A 27,169-nucleotide genomic window follows, 5' to 3' on the forward strand; every position below is an offset into this window, starting at 1 on the left:
TGTGTGGGTCCCGTAATCAAATGCTTAGATTAGCTTGGCATCATCTATGTAGGGCAATGGATGGAGCTCTGTGAGAGACTAGAGCATTGCAGTGTATGGAGCAAACAGTGACACAACCAATCATGCTTTACAAAGTATGTTTCCTGTTGGCCGGGACTGATTGCAAGTCATCATAAAAAGGTGTAACCAGCACGCAAGACCACGCCTCGCAATTCACTGTACTGATAGGCCAACTTTTACTTTGCCAAGTAAAGGTGACTAAGGTTTTATGTTTGTATTTTGATCTGTGGTAGAAACATAACATCAACAAAATTACATTTATAGAGCACCCTTCACGTCAGTAGGACATCCCAGAGCGCTGAACAGTTAGGTGTTGGGGCCCCAGCATGGGGGAGGGGTAGTGTAGGGGTGAGGGAAGGCAGGGAGGTGGGAGGGAGACCAAAGGCACGGTCAAAGAGAAGGGTCTTAAGACTGGCCTTGATGGAGGCAAGGGAGGAAGCGAGGCGAAGGGACCGTGGGATGGAGTTCCAGAGTGTGGGGGCAGAGAGACTGAAAGGAAAGCCCGGCCACCGATAGTAGGGCGGGTCGGGTGGGAGACATGGAGCAGGCTGGAGCCTGATAACTTCAGCATCCTTGGTGTTTACATCTGAGTAGTGTAACATTGATAATAAAGAAAAGCAGTTGACAACTGTCTCTCAATGTAATGCTCTGACTTGTGTGTTGAACCTGAAGCTTGTACATTTCTCTTGTTTAGCAACAGTGTGTATGAGTGGCAGTAAAAATGTGGAAATGCAAAAAAAATCCCCCCAAATAATACAGTTGATTTTTATGGAAATGCTATAATGAGAAGCATAGGTTGGTATCGAGAAGTTATTGATCGTAAGTTCAGAAAAGACGAGATCAAATAATTAACCTGAATATGAAAGTGCTTATCCGGCAGAGGCTGGAGTGGACAGATAGGTGGATTCATTTTAACTGTCACTGGAGTACTGGAATAAATACATTTAATCTAATGGTTGTGTGTAAACTCTGTTCACTGGCTCCTATAAATGTAGCAGTTGATTGGTAGTCTTTCGGTATGATGAGCTCTTTCATTACACTAATGCAGAAAAATACACAAGGCAAAAGTGTGTCTTTCAGTTTTTTTGTGTGTGAGAAAGTAATGTTAAAGAACAATCTGTGCAGCTGACTGGCTTTTCTCCATGGCAGCCAGAAGGTACAGGCTGTCATGCTGCTCATATAGGTTGATAATGGCATTGATTGACTGCTACATGTAACAGTGCAACATTTCAAAAACGTATAACAAAGTAAGTGCAAAAAAGAAAGATTGATAGCTTTCTAACATACATAGCCTGAACCCCTGTACCAATACTGAAGTGCAATAACAAATGTGAAAAAATACTGTTGGCTTTATGTCTTTTAACAGCAGAGGCCATTAATCCACGATTAAAGAGAGATTTCTTAAATATATTATTATATATTGTAATGCTTTCCTTCACTACTTGTATTCCAGCCTAATGGAAAGTAATAAAATGATCCTGTAGCGAAGATATTCTTGATATCCATCAAATGTAAATGATATTGCATGTTCCATTGTAAAATGAAAAGTGTGTTTGAAATGAGAGACAACTTTCTTCAGCTCAACGTGCGTAAAACTGAGGCCCTCCTGATTGGCTCACGTCAGCGCCTCCGCACCTCTGGCGCTGACAGCATCAACATCCAAGGCTGCACTCTCCACCTCTCAAAGCCACTCAGGAACCTCGGGGTTCTGTTCGACCCTGAGCTGTCCTTTCTCCCTCATATCCGCGCCACAACTGGCACCGCCTTCCATCACCTCCGGAACGTTGCCAGACTACGGCACTACCTCACCCCTCACGCTGCTGAAACTCTGGTCCACGCCTTTATCACCTCAAGGCTGGACTATGGGAACTCTCTCCTCGCCGGCCTTCCCGGTACCTCCCTCCACACTGCAGGTCATTCAGAACTCTGCAGCTCGTGTATTGTCCTGCACCAGACTTCGGGAACACATCACTCCCACCCTCGCTCGCCTCCACTGGCTCCCCATCCCACAGAGGATCGAATTCAAGATCCTCATCCTCACCTACAAGGCCATTCACGGCCTCGCTCCCTCCTACCTCTCTGACCTACTATCCCTCTACTTACCTGCTAGTACCCTCCGTTCCTCTGCTCCACATCCCCCGCCCCAACCGCCCTACCATCGGTGGCATTGTTTTTGAAATGTTAATGTGCCCAACAAGAGCCTCCTTTATTTTGCAAATTCTTCACATTAAGTTTGTGGCTGAATAATATTCGCAATCAGGCCACCTCAATCACAGTGGAAGGGAAAAGATTATTCAACGTCTTAAATAAGTAAACGTATAAATTGGTTAACTGCTTTCCAGTGGGAGCATTCGCCTCGCAAGCGAGAAACTGGGTTCGATTCCCGGGCAGGGCGAAACATTGGACAAGTTTCCTTACTCCACCCACCTCTGTTTACCCAGCAGTAAAAAGTAACCTGGTTGCTAGTTGATTGGCGGATCGCTTTTCTGGGATACTAATCCCTACCCCCAAAAAATAAACAATAATAATAATAATTTGGTCACTAAATCCACGACTGAGTGTGCGACACTGCTGGGTGCAATTGGCTGCAGCGTTTAACCCACAACATATACAGTCAATTCACTTCACAGTATATTCTGTGAAATGCTTTGAAATGACTTGAAGACTTGATAAGGCGCTACATCAAATGCAAGCATTATTATTATTAATGAAAGCATCTATGCCATGTGAGGAATTTTATTCCTGCTCTAGGTTTTCTCCTCTATGGTGGTAATGTTACAATGTGCTATAAGTAAGAAAAATGCATACTGAGCATGATAACGTTTTACAATGAAAATGTATACCCTGTGTAAATGTATCCAGGGAAATTCTTCACTTTTCATGTCCGGATTGCAAATCCAGTGAGAAAGGATTGAACTTGAATTGAAACTGATGCACAAAGATATTGAAAGTTAACTAGATGCTAATGTACTACAAAAAGATAAAATAAAGAAGCTAGAGATTGGGTCCTGTAAAACAGTGCGAAGGAATTAAAAGATTAACTCACTGGCTGGGGACTTGCATCAAGCTAATGATAGGATAATTGGCACCCAAGCTAGGTGTGAAAAGGGTTAGGTGTTTTGCAGAAATAAATTAATATTAATTTTGGCTTAGGATATTGTAAGCTATTATAAATTGTTCCATCAAGACTAAATAAGATGAAATAAATAGGAATACATCTAGGAACACTAGCTTCAATCATTTTATTGCTGCATTTTGTTTACAGGCTATCAAATTACCCATATACTAAAGTTCTAGGTGTTTGAGTGCAATCCTCGATGTTGAAGAATATATTTCAGGTCAACCAGAGCAGGAAATCACATACTGTACATTAGAAAGTTAAAGCCATTAACAGGAAGTATACACAGAGAAACTTGTTGGTACTGTTGTTTTCTGGAAAGTTGATGGCTTTTGATTCAGAGACGAGCAAATGAAGAACAGTGTTGGGTGATGTAATGGAATAGGCAGGTCTAATATTGAGGGCTGATACAACTTACAACTTACAAATTACAGTTGTAAAGCACCTTTCATGACGAGAGGATGTTCCAAGGCGCTGGTCATTCAGGGATTTGGACTTAAGCAGGGGATTAGGATCAAGGGTTGTGGAGGGCAGGGAGGGTTTGGGTAGAGGAGGGTGGCCGAACGCACAGTGGAAAACGGGGGTCTTGAGCTTTGAAGGAGGTAAGGGAGCGAGCAAGATGAAGGGACTGTGGGATGGAGTTCCAAAGGGTGGGGGCAGCGAGGCTGAAGGCCCGACCGCCGATGGTGGGTCGGGCAGAGTGGGGGATGTAGAGCGGGCTGGAGCCTGCTGAGGGGAGGGAACGGACAGGTTGATCCGGTTGATATACAATCCATCTCTATGGAGACTCACTGGAATATATCGAGTGCAATAGGTTGCAACCTTCAAAGTGGGTAGGAGACATAAAATGAGAACAAGAAGCACTACGTACTCCAAGACAGCTAATGGACCATTGCTGATGTGAAATGCTGAAGGAGTGTTTAAGGTCTCCACTTGATGCAAATGTAATCTCAGACAGGAGTCAGTTATGCAGACATTAGTAAGATAAAGACATAAGAAAAACATTAGAACTCAGACTAAAGGAGAAAGGATGGGTATTAAATTACTACAGTTATGTTGTACTGCTCTGTGCTGCAGTAAGAGTGCCTCTGGAGGCAGCTAGTTTTTTGTAATGCCTGTTTTTTAAGGCTCCAGATCTGCCAAGACCCAACTCAGAGTTGGATCTCCCATTGCCTCCTTGTGCAGGAGATATGACTGAAGAATGAAAAGATGCAAAAATAGAGTCAAGCAACCCTGGTATTGTTTCGCTAAAGTGAAATTGCTGTTAGTTGTAATTTGTTTTGATGAAATAACTGTGATGGAATTGCAGAAAATAAACAAAAGCTGGGAGGAAAATCACCTGATCTTAAGACACATTTCAAAATCTCTGTTATTATAATTTGGTTAGCTATAATGATTAAATTCTTATAGTGGTTCCTAAGTGTGCAAATGTCTTGACATTGTGATGGTTTTGCAATAGCTTCAAGATGTCTATGTGTTCATTTGAATGTTATTTGTCATGTATTATCTACGGTGGTCCAAAATCCACATAATTAACTTTCTAGCTGGACCTGGGACCACAAAATTAAAGCACAGTTTTAAACAGGTTATGCTAATCTACACCTGTGCTCTCCAGGCATTAACAAATGAGGTGTCACTTGCCTTATCCCCCCACTCTACCAGCTCGTTCTCCTCCTTTGAACACCTTACCCTCTGCCATCCCTCCCACCTCTCTCTGAAAATTCTCTTACTCTACCGCCCCCCCAAAATCCTCTCCCACCTTCATCTCTGACATCTCCACTCTCTTTGCTTCCCTCTGCCTCTGCTCCGACCGCCTCATCATCCTAGGCAATTTCAACCTCCACTTTACCCCCTCCTGCTCCATCTCCTCAGACTTCTCCTCTCTCAACCTCTCCCTCCACATCCACTCTGCTACCAACACCCATGGTCACCCGCTTGACCTGGTGATCACCCGGGGCCTCAGCGTCTCGGTTGTCACCATCACTGACAAAGCCATCTCTGACCACCATTTAATCTCCCTCAACTCCCATATCCCTCTCCCCACTGCTTCCAAACCTACCACCATCTTCTACCGTCGATGGAAGAAAATCTCCCCGCAATCCCTCTCTGCTGCCCTGGAGTCCTCTGATCTCCTCCCCCTCTGGCCCACCTCTCGCAACAATTCACTCACTGCACTCACTCTTCTCCACAGCATCCTCTCCACCACACTCGACGCCCTTGCCCCCCTCACCTCCCAAACTGCCTCCTATTCCCGATCCTCACCCTGGTTCACCAGCCACCTCCGCTCGCTTAAGGGCCAGGTGCGGTCTGCCGAATGCACTTGGCTCAAATCCAGCCTTATGGTCCACCGCCACATCTGGCTGGACCTCATCAAGAACTACCACTCCGCTCTCACCTCGGCCAAACCATCCTTCTGTTCCAGGTTAATCCTGGAGGCGAAAGGCAATCCCAAGCTCCTGTTCTCCACCACCAACCGGCTCCTCCGTCCTCCCCACCACGCCTCTCAGATACTTTCCTCCGATTCTCACTGTGAGAAAATGCTGGACTTACTCGAGTCCAAAATTGAGGGAATCCGCTCGGCTGCTACTGCTCTCCCAACATCCAACCCCTCCCTACCCCCACCCCACACAATTACCCATCTGACAATTACTCATCCTTCCTTCCACACATTTGAACCTGTCACCCCCTCCTCTGTCTTCAACACGCTAACTTTCATGAGGTCCACCACCTGCTCCCTCGACCCTATCCCTACCCCTCTCCTTAAATCCCAGCTCCACCTCTTTGCCCCACTACTCGCCAACATCATTAACCTCTCCATGTCATCTGGCTCTGTTCCTTCCCCCCTCAAAACAGCCACTATCACCCCCACCTTGAAAAAACCTTCCCTCGACCCATCACAGTTATCTAGCTACCGGCCCATTTCAAATCTCCCTTTCCTATCCAAGGTCCTTGAGAGAGCTGTTGCCTCCCAGCTTCGCTCTTTCCTCTCCTCTCACTTCCTCCATGAACCCCTCCTCCATGAACCCCTCCTGCCCACAGCACGGAAACTGCTCTGACAAATGACATCCTGACCATGTGCGACCAGAGCTCCCTCTGCCTCCTCGTCCTACTCGACCTCTCCGCCGCTTTTGACACCTTGGACCACTCAATCCTCTGCCACCGCTTCTCCTCCCACCTCAACCTTCAAGGTTCTGTCCTTGACTGGTTCAGGTCCTACCTCTCACACCGCCTCCACTTCGTCGCAGCAAACGGCTTCTACTCCAGCCGCTGCACTGTCTCGTGCGGTGTTCCTCATGGCTCTGTCCTCGGTCCCCTCCTCTTCACCCTTTACGTGTTCCCCCTTGGTGATGTCATCCGCAGACATGGGGTAAATTTCCACATGTATGCGGATGACACCCAACTCTACCTCTCTGCCACCACCCTGAACTCCAGGACTACTGAGGTCGTGACCGGCTGTCTGTCCGACATCAAGTCCTGGACGAGGGCCAACTTTCTCCAACTCAACGTTAGCAAGACCGAGGCCCTCCTGATTGGCTCACGCCAGCGCCTCCGCACCTCAGGCGCCGGCAGCATCAGCCTCCATGGCTGCACACTCAACCTCACGAAGCCAGTCAGGAACCTGGGTGTCCTGAACTGTCATTTCTCTCCCACATCCGCGCCATGACTGCCACTGCCTACCACCACCTCCACAACATTGCCAGACTCCGCCACTGCCTCACCCCTCAGGCTGCCGAAACCCTCACCCACGCATTCGTCACATCAAGGCTTGATTACGGGAACTCCCTCCTCATAAGCCTTCCCAACTCTTCCCTTCACAAACTGCAGATCATCCAAAACTCTGCAGCTCATGTACTCTCACGCACCAGGCTCCACAACACCATCACCCCCACCCTCGCCCAACTCCACTGGCTCCCCATCCCTCAGAGGATCGAGTTCAAGATCCTCATCCTCACCTTTAAGGCTATCCATGGCCTTGCCCCCTCCTACTTCTCTGACCCGCTGACTCCCTACCAACCTGCCGCTCCCTCCGCTCATCAGGCTTCGGCCTGCTCCATGTCTCCCGCCCGATCCGCCCTATGATTGGTGGCCGAGCTTTCAGCCTCTCTGTCCCCACACTCTGGAACTCCATCCCACGGTCCCTTCTCCTCGCTTCCTTCCTTGCATCCTTCAAGGCCAGTCTCAAGACCCTTCTTTTCGACCGTGCCTTTGGTCTCCCTCCCACCTCTGCTTTCCCTCACCCCTACACCACCCCTCCCCCATGCTGGGGCCCCGACATCTGACTGTTCAGCGCTTTGGGACGTTCTCCCGATGTGAAAGGTGCTCTACAAATGTAATTTTGTTGTTGTTGTTGTGTGTAATGACCACCCCCTGCCTCACTCTCCAGAGAGAAATTGCCTACTTGGCAGAAGGAGTGAACAAGGGTGTCACAGACACTGATCTCTGGAAATAAATACAAGGAAGGAGGATGTCTGATGCTGGAATGATAAACAACAACAACTTGCACTTATATAGCACCCTCCATGCAGAGTAGCGTCCCAGAGTGCTTAAAGGTGATAAAAACGGGGGAGTTGCAGAGGCTGGTGCGGCATGAAAATGAGGACTAGAGGATAAGGAGGGGGCAAGAAAGAGAATGAAGAAACAAGAAGGGGACTTGTTATATGTGAGAGCCTTCCCAATCATAGATGAAGAAAATCTCTAGAAAGAAGGCTTGTTTCAGAAGTGGTGGTGCAGACAGTAACATGCAGAGAAACAAGGAAAAGAATGCAATCTTTGAGGGCAGAATGGTGGTAAGAATGATCCATTTTTTTTGTGAGATTCATGGGTTTGTAATGGATGGTTAGAAATCCATTACTTAACAAAATAGAGCAGTTCAGAAGGTGCAGGAAAGAGCCAAAGATAGCTTGTGTGAAAATGTTTGATAGAGAGAAATGACAGGCAAAGTCAATGAATGTTTCAAGATTAGAAAAACACAAAACATCCATCAGTGTAGCAGAGCAAATGGTCAGATATTTATTCAGTAATTTGCCATTACAATGCATTGATAATTATCATTTGCACAATTTGATGGTGGGCAAAAGATGTGAGCTGTTCCCAGGTAGAGCCAGAAAGAGATATTTGAAGCTGATTATAGAGCCAAAGATAATATAATTATAGATTATTGGCAGTGGTCCAGGAATAGGCTGGCGGTGCATGTCTACAGGAGGAAAGGTGGAGGGCCTTATGAGAAGAGACAGTCACGTATAACAGTGGAGCATTAAATTTAATTTATTCTTTTTGGACTGCAAGAAACCGGAGGTTAATGTTGCATCCAACTGCATTCAGTGTTTAAACAAACCCATACTCGAACTAACATTTCTCAATGTATTCATAGACTTCACAGTGTTAAGAGGAGTTTGTGGTGCTAACATGTTCAATGATTTACTTCTCACTCTTAGTTGCTGCTGGGATCTAATATACATATTGTGTAAGTGTTTATGTCCAGAGGGAATTACAGGGATCCTTAATTATTTAACGTTAAACGAAAAGGATTAACTATGTAATTAACAAACTATCATTTAGTTATTGTTAGTAATATATAAAGGCAATCGGTTTTCTCTTTACACATGGTGCATATGTCTTTACTTATGGTTTACCTTACTTGACCTAAGGGTTCTACGACAACAGATACATAATATAATTATAGTCTTTGCGCATAATGGCGCATTATCATGTGTTACAGAATAGTACTTCAAAGGATTCACCTACAAAATGCACAGTCACTCTACAGTAAATGTGTGCAGCTCTTTGAGATGTCCTCCTCACATGAGGCTCTATTCAAATAAAGTGATTATTATTATTTACTGTAGAGTGTGGTGAGTATATTTTGTAGATGAACATGATAGCCAATTTGTGCACAGAAATGTCCCACAAACAGCTACAAAATGAATAACTAAAATGATCAGCTATAGCATAGCAGAGAGTAAATGTGCTGAGATGTTTTCAAAGTATTCTTCGCAGAAATATGGTGTTAAGCAAGAAGCAGTCAAATGTGCTGATAAATAGGTTTAAGTAGGATAACATTTACTGGCCTTGTGGTTGGTCTAATTTTTCAGGAAATGTTTGAACTATTATTGAAGTGCTGATAAAGATTTCTAAAAGGTAAATAGGTGAACGGGTGCATGATGCATTGTATTACCATCTGAACTTTTGGATCATAACCCATTCCACACGACTTACTTCTCTGTCGTTACTTTCATCATTTACAAATTCATAAACATCCTTGAGGGAAATACTGTATTCCTCAAAGACACCAAAATAATTGTATTTATGTAGCTTCGCCAATGGTAGGCCTCACTCCACCATTGGCGGGCAAGCCTTCTGCTAATCTGGCCCCACCCTCTGGAACTTGATCCCATAGTCCCTCCGCCTCATCCCCTCCCTTGCTTCCTTCAAGACCCATCTCAAGATCCTTCTCTTCAACTGTGTTTTCGATCACCCTGCTTTCCCCCCTCACCCTGCACCCTCCCCATTCCCGAGCCCCAGCTGGGGTCCAAAACTCTGACTGTTCAGTGCCTTGGGACGTCATCCTGACGTGAAAGGCGCTATACAAATGTAATTGTTGTTTTTCATCTGACGGGAGGACATACCAAGGCCCTGGACAGTGAAGGGTTTGAACCTGAGCTGGGGGTTGGAATCGAGGGCTGTAGGGCAAGGGTAATAATAATCCTATAATAATCCTTGCATTTGATATAGCACTTTTCACGTCGGGAGGACGTCCCAAAGCGCTTCACAGAACACACTGTAAAGTGAATTGACTGTATATTTGTGGGCGAATTTGTGGGTAGGTAAGGGTGGGAAGATAACTAAAAGCATGGTAGAAGAAGATGGTTTTGAGATAGACCTTGAAGGAGGCAAGCGAAGGGGCGAGGCGAAGGGGCTCCAGGATGAAGTTCCAGAGGGGCAGAATGGCTGAAGATCCGACCGCTAATGGTGAGCGCGCAGGCGGGGGACATGGAGCAGGCGAGTGCCCCCAGAGCGTAGAGAGTGGACAGGTTGGTAAAGGTTTAATTGGTCAGAGGTAGGTAAGAACAAGACCATGGAGGGCTTTGAAAGTGAAGATGAATATCTTAAAACTCGATTCTCTGGTAGATGAGGAGCCAGTGAAGCTGGACGAGGATGAGCGTGATCGTTTTGCAGAGCTTAGTGTACGAGAGGACACAAGCTGCAGTTTTCTGTATAATCTGCATCTTATGGAGGGAAGAGTTAGGAAGTCTGGAGAGCAGGGAGTTACTATCGTCAAACCTGGACATAATGACTGCTTGTAGGCACAGTGGGAAAGGAGGAATATATCACAAAAAAGTGCTGTTCGCAGTTTTGTTTTTCAGAAATCACAAAATAACCATGTCAGTTCCTGGTTTGACTGCTTGTAACCACAGTGAAAAGGGGGGGGGGGGGGAGATATCCGGGCAGCAAACCAGTTCAATCAGAAGCCGTTAAAAGAAGTCCAAGCCTTTGGTGGGGGGGGTCTGAGGCTGGTTAACGGGATAATAAGATGATTCCCTCTCTTTGAAGAACGCAGCTTTAAAAAGGATTTTAAAATGTTAGTGCTGTGTGTGGTATCTTATGGTTTGGCATGCATGTAGATGTTGTTTCATTATTCATCTGAGTCATTGAAAAGCTGACACGGTGTACCAGAAGAAATTAGAATTATTTGAAAATTGCTGAGATTGAACTCTTGAAGTAACTTATTTTATACTCTTACACGAGGATTTTATTTTAAATCACACCTGGATTACCAGACAGTGTTATTGCTCTTCTTCTTTCTGCCCCTGTTGAGATATGTATCGCTTTAATCTTACTTTTTTTTTTGAAAGATTTTTGAAGATGTACTGCAGGTGGTAGGATAATGGCTCATAGCCGTATCTTGCCCAAGCCTTATAACATGAGTGGGCAATAGTCTCTGTTCTGATTGTAGCTGATGTCACTTATATCCAAAAGATTGTTTTTCAGATGGCAACAAACTGGTGTTTGACTAATTGTGTGCGTGTGTGTTGATTGAAACTCAAACCAATTTCCTTTCATATGGTTCCATAACACATTAGGTGGCAGCATAACTGCCACCTTCACAGTCATGACTATGTGAAGTACATAAAATTATATTTGTAATTTGTAATTAAATAATTAAATCCTATTCTGGAAACAAAACTTTCACATTGATTTAGCCCCTCTATTTAAGGTAAAGGATCATTAAGTTATAGAATTGAAACTTCAGCCAAGTAGGATTTTGCGTTAATCATGATTTGCTTTTCATAACAAGTGACTATTGGTCCTTGGTGACCTAAATTCTGTTTAACTGTTTTTTGGCTTGTCATGTGACCTGTAACTGTTCTTATTATTTAACCCTACTGCTATTATTCACACAGTGTGGTGATACTAAGACCCAGTTACCATCCACGGTCCATTTTGTTCAGATTTGCATATAGAAAGGCATTTATGCCTAGTTTGTGCTCTGTTTTTCGTGGTGGAGTCTTGCTGTTGAGATCATGTGGAGAAGATGGTTTCACTTGGACATCAGTTTCTATTGTTGCAATGTAATGCAGGTTGTGGGAATGAAAATGTCTTCTTCATAAATTCTATTCCAACGGACTAACTTAATTTTTAATATCATTTAAGCACGAGTCATATAAACATTCATAGCATTTAAAAACTACCCATCATTTGCACTTGCTCCAACCTCTACTCAGTTGTCCGTGAAAGTGATTGGGAACAAGAAATACAGTATATATCCTATTCCCAATTGCTCTCCTTGCACCAGTCAAAGTTAGTCGTTATAATGTAGAAACATTTACCACATGTGCGCTCTTTTTGTTAAATGCTTTGAGACATTTCAATACATAGTATAAGGCTCTACTGTATATTGAATGCAACTAATATTATTGCACAAATCGTGTACAAATCTGCCCCAGATGAAATTATAAAACAAATATAATGTTAACTAAAAAAACTTGGTAAAAGTTTTTGTTGTCAGGAATTTCACCATTAATCTATATGACCATGAAAGACAGTACAGTTCTGGTCACCGCAACGTAAGGGGCTGTTCAGGCCAAGAAACGGTGCAAAGCAGAACAATGAGGATGATCCCAGTGTTAGAAGAGTGAGCTATGAACTGGGCCGACAGAGAAGTGCAAGGCAACTTTTATGCTACAACAATCCCCCTCCGCTACAAACCCGCCACAAACATAGTTTGGCCCGAGGTCCGCTCACGCTGTTTGCCTGACGTCACTGTGGGCGGAGCAGCTCTGGACGTGCATGTGCAGTGCAGCGCAGGTGACAAATGGGCTCGACTCAGAGGCCCCGCTGTTGTGATTTGTCTGTGTGTGTCTTTCTATGTGAGCGTGTCTATGTCTCGATGATGTGTGTGTGTTTATGAGTGCCCCTGTATGTCTCTGTGTGTCTAATTGTGTCTATCAGTGTGTGTGCGTGTCTTTCTCTGTCTGTGAGTGTGTGTCTGTGAGTATCTGTGAGTCTCTTTGTATCTGTGAATGTGTGTGTCTCTCTCTGTCTGAATGTGTGCCTCTCTCTGTGTCTGTGAGAGTGTGTGTCTCTCTTGTGTGTCTCTTTGTGTCTGTGAGGTTACGTCTGTGAGTGTGTTTCCCTCTCTGTCTGTGAGTGTGTCTGTCTCTGTATCTGAGTGTGTGTGTCTCTCTGTGTCTGAGTGTGTGTGTTTCCCGCTCTGTCTGTGAGTGTGTGTGTCTCTCTGTGTTTGTGTGTCTCTGGGTCTGTGAGTGTGTGCGTGTGTCACTGTCTGGATCTCTGGTTCTGTGTGCTATGCGAGGCAGGAGGTGGTGAGCTCCTGTAGCCCCCACCCCCCCAAACAAAATGTCCAGCCAGTTTTTGTTAAAGAAGCAATTAATTTTTTTTGCGACAAGCTAATATTTCCTTATGGTTAATTTTTTATTAATAAAGTGAAAATATGTAGCAGTAAAATGTACCTCAATAGCACCAATCAGCCCCTACAACGTTTAGCAAAGCCCCCTGCAATTTCCTGCAAGTTTGTAAAGAGCTCCACAATTTTTTGCAAATATGTCTGCACTTTTCTATTGGCCCAGGATATGAACAACGGTGAGAAAAGTCTTGAGAGAAGACAACTCACAGGGGACCTCATAGACGTGAACAAAATTTTAAGTAGAATAGTAAATCCCAATCAAGACTTTAGGATGTATCATGGCATTAGAACAAAAGGACATGGTTTAAAAGTGTAAAAGGCAACTTCAGGACAGATACCAGGAAGTTTTTTTTTACACAGAGGGTAATCAATGTCTGGAAAAGATTGTCAGGAAAGGTGGGAGAGACTAGGACACCAGACTAATTTACAAAGCAGCTTGATGTGGGACAGTTGGATGGATGTTCTGTAAAATCCACTGATCAGGTGAAGTGACTGTAAAATCATATTGCAGACTTCCAAGCTTGTCAAAGCCAACTAATCAAATATCAATTGTTCCAAATATCTGTTCATATTTGTAATTTAGTGCTTGGGCGAATGATTTGAACAGCTGAACAGAATTTGTAAAAAATCATTTATTGCTTACAAAGAGCAACAGGTCTGTTGCCACCAGGAATTAGCTAATTGTGGAGTTTAAATTAATCTTGATGATTTAAAAATATATTTTACTTTTTTTAAATCGTGGCATTGAAAGAGGATACCAAATGACTTTACAGAGTATCGCGGTCAATGCAATATTAGGATTACATCCATTACTTCCAATGAGCTTCAACTAGCTGACGTTATATTGAGAATTTACCAAACAAATTTATTAGGAGCATGTAAAGTTCACATCATCTGTGCAGTGACTATGCCATTTCAAAATTGCAACATGGGACCTATTAACTGACAATCTCTGAAGCAAATTAATGTACATACAGATGCAGTCATCATCCCAGTGAATTTATAGTAATCCTGAGGGCAATCTGAGCTGGAGGAAATAATACTGGTTACAGATTAACAAGACTGTTGTTGAATTTGTTTCCATTACACTGAAGTAGTCACATAGTGTAATGTATTTTTAATAATCTTTACATTTGGTGGAGTGCCATTCATATCAGAAGGATGTCCCAAAATGCTTCACTTGGTATAATGTAAAGTGCAGTTACTGTTTTTTTGCGCCGGTGAACCCAGCAGCCAATCTGCACACAAACAGCTGGGGAGTGAATGACCAATTTTATTTGGACGATTGTTACCCAGGATATCAGGAGAAACTACCTGAGCTGGCAGAGGGGGCCTCGGTTTACCGTCTTATTTACTTTCTCAAAATAAAATACTGATTGTTTGTTCAGCTGGACTTTAAAGAACCCATATCACTATTATTAGAGAAGGACCATTCTTCTGCTGTCCTTCCTGACGAACAGTGCTCTAAAAATAAAAAGTGTTCATTCACCTCTTGGTTGTTTGTGGGACATTCCTCTTGGTTTATTGGCAGTCGCATTCGCTACACAAATATACAATCAATGTTGGCTACAAAAAACATAATACTAATTGCAAGCTTGCTAACTTCCTTGTATTTTGCCTAAAGTGAACACTTCAAGTCAATGTAGTCACCTGGAGTTTGTCCCTTGTATTGAGACATTAAAGGACAGTTAACCATCATTTACTAAAGCAGAGCTGTTGGTGCATTAGCCTTGGGAAGACAGTGGGCTTGCCCTCTGGCACCCTGGCACACATAAAATGAACCTTTTGTGTTTTCAGAAACCGCCAGGGCCAATTTGGTGAGATGTCTGTCATCATTGCAATTGCTGTGCTTGTTATACCATCTTATATATAACCCTGACAGTACTTCTGGTCATTCAATTCAAGATATTTAAGCCTTTGTGTTAAACAAAATTAGTTTCAAGTTACTGGTGGTAGGTGTGATTTTTGTATTTAGCACTATCTTGGCTTTGAGAGTTCCAATATTTTGACTTTTCTTAAAATAACAAGCAAAGAAGTCATTTCTGTCATTTAAAAAAATGTAAATGCACACTGTTTCATTTTGGAGTTTTTTTCAAAAAGGATATAAGGTCAATTCAAACCATATTCTAGGATCAGATCTACTACCAACCACTTTGATGGGAAATCTATTTATTACAAAAGTGTAAACTTGAAATTTTTTGCTACCATGTACTACCCTTCCTTGATCTGGATTTAAACTTGGCTAAAGAGAGGGATTCCTGGTATTTAATCACTAACAATGTATGTTTATTTAAGAGTATTGAAACATGTTTGTATTGTTTGCAAAGGGGTGACATTTCGTAACAATTATTTTCCAGCAAAATAAAAGGAACTGTACACAGAATAATTTCATTAACTTGCAGAATAATTACAATCAACAGAGCAGAATTGCATCTTGATTTGCAAAGAGGGGTCACTTGTGATGAAGAGAAAGTCAGAATGTGTTGATGATGCTGATGACAGATGGTTTTTGGAAAGGTCACATGATGAAAGGGACAAACATTTGAACGTGTCCCTACTGGGCTTTGGGTATTTACGGATCATACCTCCAGTAGTTTTGGAGCTTAATTTGAAGAAAGCTGACTTGGTGAGTAATTCGTTCTGGTTGACATGCCAATTTATTTGTGGGTACCACTCAGGCCACGTTATGAGTAAAATTGCTGATAGAGTATTTCTATGGGTGCAGATCCTTCGCTGACTGTGGCGAAGTAATTATGAAATCAAATCCTAAGCATATTCTTCACAACATGATTGACTAACTGGCACTCAGCAGATGAAAGATCAGTGATAAAATTGCTTAGACACCTCTTCCTAAAAAGATGACTATTTGAATGTTTGAATCGAATTGGAAATGTAGACCATGATTGGTAGAGAATTTTAGTTTTACAGTTTAACTGTAATGGAAACAACATTGGCAACATGTAAATCATGTGGCTAAACCCGTTTGATGAAAAGTCCGTTAGATCCAGCCATCTGTCAGAAGCCCTCAGTTTCCAGGAACATTAATTTTATTTCTCACTGGAATTCCACTTCTTTCCAAATATAAAATTAATTACAAAGACAATATAAGCTCCAATTTATCAGAAGCCATCAGAAAATTAGTTGAAGATTGTTCTGTCAAAACGTCATCTTTCATTTTTCACCTTGTTGAGAACTGTCATCTTTGGTTGTTGACCAATTTAGACGCTGACAGAGAAGGGGTTTCCAGCTATCAGTGTCTCACAAACTTCAGTGACAGTTTCCTTCAGCAGTCGACAACATTTTCAAACTAATAACAGGAATGTCAAGAGATAAGTCAGAACCAGCTAGAGTCAGCGATGCAGTGAAGATAGGAGATGGGGTCTGTTTGACCCCGAGGCGGTGACGATTATGGATAATTTTGAGGAAGATGAGTAAAAAGTCAACTTGTTCTATCTGCAGTTCAAATTATTAGAGCAGTAGAGAAACTAGTGACATTTAAAATTGTTCAACATGCATTGATGAAAACAATCTAGTGAGGATGGGACAGCAGCAGACTGCTATTGAATTATTGGATTTGATAAGATAGTGGGAAAAATTGACTTCTGGTCCATTTAGGAGTATAAAATGAGTGTCTGCCATACAATCTAACAACTGAACTCAGTCTATTGAGTGACCTTTAGTGTATATGCTATTTCATCTTCTATATTGTGCGATATTCAGTATTCTTTGATCCATTTCTAAAAAGTCGTACAAGGGTAATGTAAAGGTTAAAACTTGGAGAAATAAGAAGATAAAGCTTCTCATAACCAATTTCACCGGAAAGGTTGACAAACTTCAAAGAAGGGGGAATGAAGCATGTTGATGGTTTAAAAGGTGTACTATCCTTGGCGAGCCAATTAAGTAGTTGAAATCCTTAGTCCATCAAGCGTAACAGTTAATTAATATTCTGGCTGATGTTTTTTTGCTGCTGCTTCAGAATTACAAGGATTGAATTTTGGCATTGTGTCCTAAAACAGATCATTTGCTCTATGATTTGCATAAACCCCCATGTACATAGATCAATCTGACATTAGCTTGTTCTGGAATGCATGCAACCCTTAGAGTTTTTAGTTTATTCAGTGCTTAAGTAACATCTCGTCAGATTTGAAAGCTTTCTCTGAAGCATCAAGTCCTTTTCTAGGTAAATGCATATATGTTGTATTTTATTTACTTGTATTAACAACTTGCATTCATATAGCACCCTTTAACATCCCGGAGTGCTTGTTGTTATTTAGCTAATTGGAAATCAATGTAATGCAGAGTCTTTAGCCCTGTTAAATACCAGTTAGATTACTCGCCACCATCCAGATGGTTTGGAATTTAGAGGAATCTAAGAGCAAGATAGTTGTATACATCAGTTAATTCAAATTTAAATTAGTACCATTCTTCTCAAATAAATGTTGTTATTGATTGCAGGGTTATGTGGTCTCAGCTTGCCTTATTTGACTTCTTGCTCAGATTTCTTCAACCTTTTAGTAATTAGCTCATCTGTCCTTTTGTTACAATTTTTGCACGTTATTTAGGTGGATGATTCATATTTTACAACACCTAGAATTTAAGGTGATGTGATCATGTTTTGTTAAACCAATAAATTCCAGTTATATTGTCACAGCTTTACATAAAAACACACTAAAAGAGTCCATTTAGCCCATTGTGCTTATACAATCCTGTAGCTCAGTGGTTAGAACCCTCACCTCGAAAACAAGAGGCCTGGATTCGATTCCCGGACAGGGCGAAATGTTGGACAAGTTTCTTTACTCTACATGCCTCTGTTTACCTTGCAGTAAATGGGAACCCCGGTTGTTAGTCAATTGGCAGATCACTTTTCTGGGGTTAATAATTCTTTCAAAAAAAATTAATAAAATTGATCACTCAATTCCTGACTGTTGGTGGGACACTGCTGTGCACAATTTGTTGCTGCGTTTCGCACAAATATACAGTGAATTAACTTTACAGTATATTCTGTGAAGCGCTTTGAGACATCTCAAAGACGCGATAAGGCACTATATCGAATGCAGGGTTTATTATTATTATTACTACAGTACTGAGCTTGAACTTCTCTATAGCTAATCTCATTTATTTTTATCTCAAAGCACTTCACAAAGTTTCTGTGGATTAGTGATTATGTATTTTTAGGCAAATGTAGCAGCTGGTTTGCTCACAGCAATATCCCACTTATAACCATGAAGTGAAAAATCCATTTTATCTGGAGCTTTGTTGACTGACACTGGGAGAAATGCCCTTTTTTCACATAATGTCATGAGATCTTTAATGTCCACCTGAACAAGCAGAGGGGTCCTCAATTTAGCATCACTCAAAGATGACCTCTGACAATGCAACACTCCCCCTGAACTGCTTTGGAGTGTCAGCCTGGACAATGAGCCCCAAGTCCCAATATGGCGTTGAAACCTACAATCATCTGACCCAGAAGCGAGATTACTACCAACTCAGCCAGATGGATTGATACTTGTATTGCAACAAAGTGGTCCACAACCTAAGACAACAACCACTTAAATTTACAGAATGCCTTTTACATGGGTTAATGATTTGAAGCACTTTATGCCCTCAACTTTATTGTGTACCCTTTCCTTTGTTATGCTTCTTGATGTAATCTTCATTTTATACTCTCATTTACCGATTTACCAGCCAGTAAAAATAACCTTTTACTATTTTTTCTCTCAAATCCTTTAATAACTTTGAATTCTAAGTATTGCTCGCATTCCAAAACAAGTAAGTGTCAGATTCTTTACTGTATACATGGAGTTTATTCAAATAATGGAGCAAATGATCTGTTTTAGGGCATAATGGCAAAATACAATTCTCATACATCTGAACCAGCAGCAAAAAAAATCAGTCAGACATTTGTTGGGAAACCTATCACGAATAAAACGGCAACCAGAATATTAGATCCCGTCTTAACATGCTCTGCAATACTTCTCGAACTTTTTAAAACCAGTAATGCTGTATTGAGGAGTTGGTAGGGCTGGTTGAAAAGATAATAATAATCCTTGCATTTGATATAGCGCTTTTCAAGTCTTTTAGATGTTTCAAAGCGCTTCACAGAATATATTGTAAAGTGAATTGACTGTATATTTATGGGCGAAACACGGCAGCCAATTGCACACAGCAGTGTCCCACAAACAGTCCTGGATTGAAGTGACCAATTTTATTATTGTTTTCTTTTCTTGAAGATTTATTATCAGTCATGTGGTGTAAGGAAACTTGCCCAAGGTTTCGCCCTGCGGGGAATCGAACCCAGGTCTTTCGCTTTCGAGGCGAGTGCTATAACCACTGAGCTACAGGGCTCCACAATGTGATAAAATGGTCGAAAGGGCTTTCATCCTTAGCTCTCTTGTGATCTTCTGTGAAACTAATTATAGTTTTATCCTCTCTTCCCTGATATCCCAGTAAATCTATGTTACACAAACTCTCGAGAAAGTTTGATCACCTTTTGGCACACATAAATCTTCTCAACATTTGTAAGCCAAAGTCCTGTCATTGTGATCCATAACTAGGAACTGTTCACATGAACTTGTTTTCACTGCTGATACAAAGCTTCTTTCTTATGTCAAAAGACACTTTCAGTATTTGATACACACTAATTTTCTATTTACATGTTAATTACACTTCTGACTTTTTGGAAGTAACAAAGTTCTAATTTCACTTCAATTTCAACTGCTATTATTGTATTACACAATTAAATAGAAGTATTATTCATTTATTTTCTTCTGGTGTAAATTGTCTCCCAGTGAAAGTAAAGCACCAACAAACACAAGGTCAAGCAGTAGTAATCTGCAGCTCAAAGCCATTATGATGAATTATGTATTTCCTTACAAAGATAATTCCCTGTGTTGGTCATATCCTCTTGGTTCAACAAATTGGATTGAGATGCATTACTAAGTGAATATGTTATCCTCATTTACTTTCAATGAATCACTTGAATTGTTTTCACTGCTGATTTATTTTGATGATTCTTCTTATCTACAGATGAATGTATGCCAACAAATAGCTTCATTACATGTTTGGATAAATCCTCTAAACCTATTTACATTTACTTTTCACATAAAGTTAATCTGTTCAAGATTTAGATAATCCATAATTTTAAAGTAATGCCTATTAAGGGGATTATTCCCATTGCATGTTTAGAAAAAGTAGGATTGCCTAGTCAATCTGAAAGCAGCATTGTTTCCAATACAATATATGTCTAGAGCAAAAATAGAGTTCAATGATGGTTTCAATAAAGGTTTCTGGAACTCTTTCTCTAAATCTCTCTGCCTCATACCCTGCATTCTCTGATTTCAAAACCCATCCAAAAAAAAGTTTTCTTAAACTGCGTCTTCAACCTCCCTCCTACTTCCACCCTGCTTAAACCCACTCTGTCTCCGTGAATACCTTTGTTAAGTTTCCTATGTGAAATACGCTATATAAGTTTTTATCTTTGAAAATAAATTGAGCAGAGAGCCCAGCAGAATGAGGAGGGAACTGAGTGAGGTGGAACAGAGTGAGAATTCTGTTAAGGAATTTGTTGAGAGTGGGAATTCGGTGCAGAGGAAGAAAGAGGTGCATAATTATAAAATATATAATAGTTATATTAAAATAATATAAAACATGTCTGGGAATATGGCAGAGCAGATGAAACCGGTTGCATGCACAATGTGTGCCGTGTGGGAAGTCCAGGGTGCTTTGTATGCTATGGACAGATACATGTGTAGGAAGTGCCTCCAGCTGCTCGAGCTTGAGCTCAGAGTTTCTGAGCTCGAGGAGAGGCTGGTGTTACTACATAGCATATGGGAGGCTGAAGAGTTCATGGATCGAATGTTTCAGGAGGTGGTTACTCCACAACCACAGAGGGTTCAGGAGGAGATTGAGTGGGTGACCACCCAGCATGGTAGGAAGAGAGGATGGGTAGTGCAGAAATCCCCAGAGAGTGTCGCACTCACAACTGGTTCTCTGTACTGAATACCGGTAAGGGTGATGACACCTCTAGAGAGGGGAGTCAAAAGCCAATGGATGCACGGGGGACACAGGGAAGAGTGTCAATGCAATTGTCATTGGGACACAATGGTGAAAGTTGTAGTCAGACGTTTCTGAAAACAAAGAAGTGACTCTTGCATGGTATGTTGCCTCCCTGGTGCCACGGTATACACGGTAGACATCACGGAAAGGATACAAAATGTTCTACGGGGGAAGGGGAACATGTAGAAGTTGTGGTCTATGTTAGGATCCATGACATAGGGAAAACAAAGGCTGAGATCCTATAGGGAGAGTGTCAAAAGCTAGGGAAAAAGCTAAAGAGTAGATTCTTAAAGGTGGTGATCTCTGGATTACTCCCAGTGTCTCGGGCAAGTGAGTATCAAAACAGCAGGATCAAACACATGAATGCATGGCTGGCGAAATGGTGCAGAAAGGAGGGCTTCAGGTTCCTGGAACATTCGGACCAGTTCTGGGGCAGTAGGACATGTACAAGGTGGATAGGTTACTCCTGAACAGGGCTGGGACCAATGTCCTTGCAGGGAGGTTAACTTGTGCTTGGGGAAGGGTTTAACCTAATTTTGAGGAGGAAAGGGAATCAGGATGTAGCATTAGAGAGGACAAACAAGTTACCTAGAGGGCTGGGAGAGACGAACAGCAATGCAATAAGGAGTAATCCAGAAAAAGGAGGGATTAGACGGGGGACAAATGCAGAACAGACTCAGTCGATCTTGGGAGTGCATGTCCGTAAATGCATGGAGTGTGACAAATAAGATTGGTGAGCTGTAGGCTCAAGTTGCCACATGTGGTTATGATGTAGTGGCAGTAACAGAGACCTGGCTCAAGCAAGGGCAGGATTGGGAGCTGAATATTCCTGGCTACAAGGTAATCAAGAGGGATAGGGAAGGAAAAAAAAGAGGTGGTGTGGCAATATTGATTAAAGACACGGTTGTGACCCTGGAAAGGGACGATGTGCTGGAGAGTCCAAAAACAGAATTTATTTGGTTAGACTTAAGGAGCAGAAAAGGCGCTGTTACTTTGTTAGGTGAACACTACAGAACACAAAATAGTGGGAACGAGATAGACGAGCAAATCTACAAGCAGATTTCAAAAACATGGGAAAAAACAATAACGTAGTGATAATGGGGGTCTTCAGTTATCCTATTCAGTTATCACAACAGTGATCACAACATTATTAAGTTTAAAGTACTTATGGAAAGGGACAAAGAACAATCAAAGTGAAGATACTCAACTGGAAGAGGGCTAATTTTAGTGAGTTAAAAAGGGACCCAGCCAAGGTCGACTGGAAAGAAAGATTGGCAGGTAAAACATCTAACGAGTAATGAGAAGCCTTCAAGGGGGAGAAAGTTCAGTTGCAGAATAAATGCTTTCCCATAAAAGGGAAAGGTAGGACATCCAAACCTCCCTGGATGAATAAGGAAATTGGGATTAAAATAAAACAGTAAAAGGAGGCTTATGATAAATGTCAGGTACAAAATACAGTAGATAATCAAACAGAATATAGAGAGTACAAAGAAGAACTGAAAAAGGAAATAAGAGGGGCAAAGAGATTGTTTGAGAAAAGATTAGCGGGTAACATAAAAGGGAACCCTAAGGTACTTTATATGCATATAAAGAATAAAAGGTTAGTCAGGATTGCAAATGTTGCTCCCCTGTACTAAAGGGGGCAGAAGGATAAACCCAGGAACTACAGGCCAGTCAGCCTAACGTCAGTAATGGGGAAACTTCTAGAGACTATAATCTGGGACAAAATAAATTTTCACTTAGAAAAATCTGGGTTAGTAAAGGACAGTCAACACGGATTTGTTGAAGGCAAATCATGTCTAACAAACCTGATAGAGTTTTTGATGAAGGAACGGAGAGAGTGAATGAATGTAGTGCAGTTGATGTAATTTATATGGATTTTCAAAAGGCATTTGATAAAGTGCCACATAAGAGACTTGTAAGCAAAATAGAAGCCCACGGTACTAAAGGGACAGTGGCAGCATGGATACAGAACTGTCTGGGAGACAGAAAGCAGAGGGCGGTGGTGAATGTTGTTTTTCTGACTGGATGGAGGTGTGCAGTGGTGTCCCCCAGGGGTCAGTATTGGGACCACTGCTGTTTTTGATCTATGTAAATGACCTGGACTTGGGTATAGGGAGTACAATTTCCAAGTTTGCAGATGATACTAAGTGAGGAAAAGTAGTAAACAGTGAGGAGGATAGCAGCACTGCAAATGGACAGAGACAGACTGGTACAATGGGCCGACAGGTGGCAGATGAAGTTAAATGTGGAGAATTGCGAAGTGATGCATTTTAGGAGGAAGAATGAGGAGAGGCAATATAAGCCGATGGTACAATCTTAAAGGGGGTGAAGGAACAGAGAGACGTTGGGGTTCATATAAGTAAATCTTTGAAGGTGGCAGGACATTTGGGGAGGACAAGTTTTCAGGGCTATGGGAGGAGAGAGTGGGGGAGTGGGATTGAATTGGATAGCTCTTTTCAAAGAGCCGGCACAGACACGATGGGCCAAATAGCCTCCTCCTGTACTGTATGAATAAGGATTTCATAGAATCATAGATACAGTACAGAAGGAGGCCATTCGGCCCACTATAATTCTATGAAATCCCTATTCACAAAGTTCACCGTCCAAGAATAAATAATAATAATGGTTGCATTTGATATAGCACCTTATCACGTCTTTGAGATGTCTCAAAGCACTTCACAGGATATACTATAAAAGTGATTGGACTGTATATTTTGTGGACCAAACGCGGCAGCCAATTGTGCACAGCAATGCCTGTAAATAGAAGAATAAAAAATATAGCTTTTTTTAAAAAAAAGACACCTCCAGCTAGATATTGGCACAAATAACCAGGAAGATAAGACTGTAAAATTCATCTGATTTTATGAATATTTTTAGATTTAAGATAACAACTTAGATATTTGGACCTTTTGAATGGAAAGTAGTCATTTTTGTGAAAGGTTAAAAAAAACTCAGCAGGTTCTGCACTGTAGGAAATTTAAATTAATGTATTTGGCATATTCAGTCAAAAAACTGTCTGTCTCTTTGTAACTACAAAGCTCCCTTGCCCTATAGAATATTCACTGACTGAAGTGATGTTGTTCTATTTATAAAATTAAAGTGATGGTTGGCATGGGGAAGGATTTTGTTCATGGAATAAACTCAAATGTGGGCTAATTGACAGCTACACAGCCACGAGCCGAACAGGAACACACAAATGAGGCTGAATAAATGATTGTACAAGTACTATACTTGAAACAGTAACCCATTGCAAATGATTTTAAAAGAAGTCCATTGTCCTATGATCTATTTGACAAACCCGTCAAATTGGTTTGAGTTCCAACAGGAAGTCCTGTCATCTAAACGGATCTCTTCAGATATCTCAGTGATTTGCTATCTGTGGATTGGTTGCATACAGTATTTGTTGCCTCATTTCTTGTTAAAGCCCAGTAATTTGGCCAGTCAAGTATCAACAAATCACTCTAGACATTGTATCATCTGTATGTTTTATGAAGTAAAACTGCTTTGAAACAATGACAGTGTCTGGAGTATAAATCCGTAAAATTGGCAGTGTACTTTTCCATTTGTTATCTTGCCTATCCCTATGTGCTTAATGAACCTATAACAATGGAACATTAGATCTTAACTAATGCTAATCAGCAGGATGTTGTTTTGCTGTTGCTGCACATTGGTAATAAGCAAAGCACATTTGTTTTTTTAATTGCTCTTTGATATCTATTAACATTCAGCTCTAAATAAATTACATTCATTTTTCTTGAATAGCTTACAATGTCAATCTTAGACTTGTTTAACTAATGTGAATTATTCATTAATAACTCTTGTTTACACATTGCTCAATCTCTTTAGCATTTTTCATTTTTAAACAAACTTGCAAAATATCACCTTGTTGCAATTAGTGCATTCTGAATATAAACATGAATCTTGAATTAGTAACACAAATCTGGGCTCCAGACGATATGATATGGTTTTAGAAGTCAAACGCATGGTTACTAATTGATAGTTTTCAGTTTAGATGAAAGTGTTTAAATATTAGGTGATTTCATCGGAATAGTGACTTTTGTGACTGCTATTGATAGCCTGTTTAGTAACTACTTTTACATGGTATCGTCAATTTCAGTTACTAGCCAAATTAAATAATCCTGCATTTGCTGCTGCATATAAAGATTTTGCAGTTCTTTCTGGAAAATTAGATGAGAAATGACTCAGTAATGATTCAGTCTCTCTCTGTGTGCTCTCACTTCATCATATCCGTGGTTGATTATTTGCTATTTTCTTTATGTGACACATTTATAATTTCTCGACTATAAATACACAACCATTACACTTTACAGCATAACCTGTGAAGCACTTAGAGACATCATCCTGGATTGTTGTTATTTTTAATTCAAGATATTTTTGATAACAATAATAATAATCCTCGCATTTGATATAGCACTTTTCATGTCTTCTAGACGTCTCAAAGCGCTTCACAGAATATGCTGTAAAGCAAATTGTCGGCGGCCAATTGCGCACAGCAGTGTCCCACAGACAGTTGTGGATTGAAAATGACCAATTTATTATTGTTTTGTTTTTTTGGAGGGATTATTATTAGGCGTGTGGAGTAAGGAAACTTGCCCAAGGTTTCGCCCTGCCTGGAATTGAACTCAGGTGTCTTGCTTGCATGGCGAGTGCTCTAACCACTGAGCTACAGGACTCCGATGATATCTGATCCACTTTAATGGTACCCATACAAGGTGTGTTTTCATAAGATACTTCTCAGCTCTCCCAAGTAATGAGTTGCTACCATTTGAAAAAGTACAAAGGGGCCTAAAGTATAAAATTCAGAGATGAGCTACAAATAGATAATGTACTGATAACGTATGCACTTTTAGCATAAATTGTGTATGCTCATAATTTGACAGGAGTGCAGTGTAGGAAGGAGTATGCTAGGTATGAAAGCACTCTGGCCCTCTATGTGCTACCAAAATTTATTTCATAAATATACTTTGTGGAAAATAGTTCCATTAACATCATTAACTTTGCATCCTCTACCAGAAGATACTTTAGTGACCTAGCTTCTGAGTACATCAGGGAGTAACTGCAGAGAGGAAACCATAAATCTGCATGTGGGACTCGGAAAATGAAAAATGTCTGTCAAACTCAGCTGGTTTTCCTCTATCCTCCATTAATGTTTATCGTGTTTTAAATCTGCTTCTCAATATAGTTGATGCACCAAGAAATACTCACAATTGTCTGCACCCTGAGTGCCTTTTGTATCATTTATATGTGAATAAACACCTACACAATAGCAGAGTGGTACCTACCATGCTCTAACTATATGTTTTGATGTGTGCTAATGTCATTCAAATAAGTCACTTTTATGGTAAAAACATAATTCAGATTTCTTGGAATGCAAGGTTTTGAAGCTTCTTTGGTGGACATTGTAATCAAAACCTTCAAAAACATGCAGTGGTGGACGTTAGATCGTATATCTGGAACTCTGCAACACTCCCTCAATCCCTCCCCGTTGGCCCCTCTCTCCACTCTTTCAAGACCCCATGAAAACTTTCCTCTTCGACCGTACTTATGGCCACCTCCCCCATCAGAGTCAGGCTCCGCCACTAATAAGCACTCTGAGACGCTAGCCTGCGTGGAGGGCTTTATATAAGTGCAAGTTGTTGTTGTATATGCTTGTAATTTTCTTGCAAATTGATTAATTGTGAGTGTTTTATTGAGTCCAACTAAGTCACATTCAAGGGAAGCCATCATTGTCCACACACTGGCAAGTGATCAGAATCAGATTTCATGGCATTTACTTTTGTGGAATTTAGACTTTCTAGGTTATAGTTATATCGTACCACAGCTGTACACTTTATATTGTCACAGTACAAATGAACACAATACATGCACAGGATGTATTCTCATGCTCAAAGTTGATACTAGTTTCATGTCTTGTTTAATTGCATCTTTTGCGAAACAATTGTCAAACAGCTTTGTAAATCAGTATATATTGCTCCTACCCAGCCCAC

General features: G+C 41.3%; 1 protein-coding gene and 1 non-coding gene across 2 annotated transcripts in view; one reads left to right on the top strand and one right to left on the bottom strand.

Annotated features, from left to right (window-relative positions):
- The window catches only part of tbc1d22a (TBC1 domain family, member 22a), a 237,953-nt gene that overhangs the window by 205,464 nt on the left and 5,320 nt on the right, over window positions 1-27,169 (top strand). The gene's annotated exons all lie outside the window — the stretch shown is intronic.
- Window positions 19,377-19,448, bottom strand: trnas-cga. The gene has a single exon. It is a non-coding gene; the product is annotated as a tRNA-Ser (tRNA).

The sequence above is a fragment of the Callorhinchus milii genome, unplaced genomic scaffold, assembly GCF_018977255.1.
Source record: "Callorhinchus milii isolate IMCB2004 unplaced genomic scaffold, IMCB_Cmil_1.0 Scaffold5, whole genome shotgun sequence".
Classification (NCBI taxonomy): Eukaryota; Metazoa; Chordata; class Chondrichthyes; order Chimaeriformes; family Callorhinchidae; genus Callorhinchus; species Callorhinchus milii.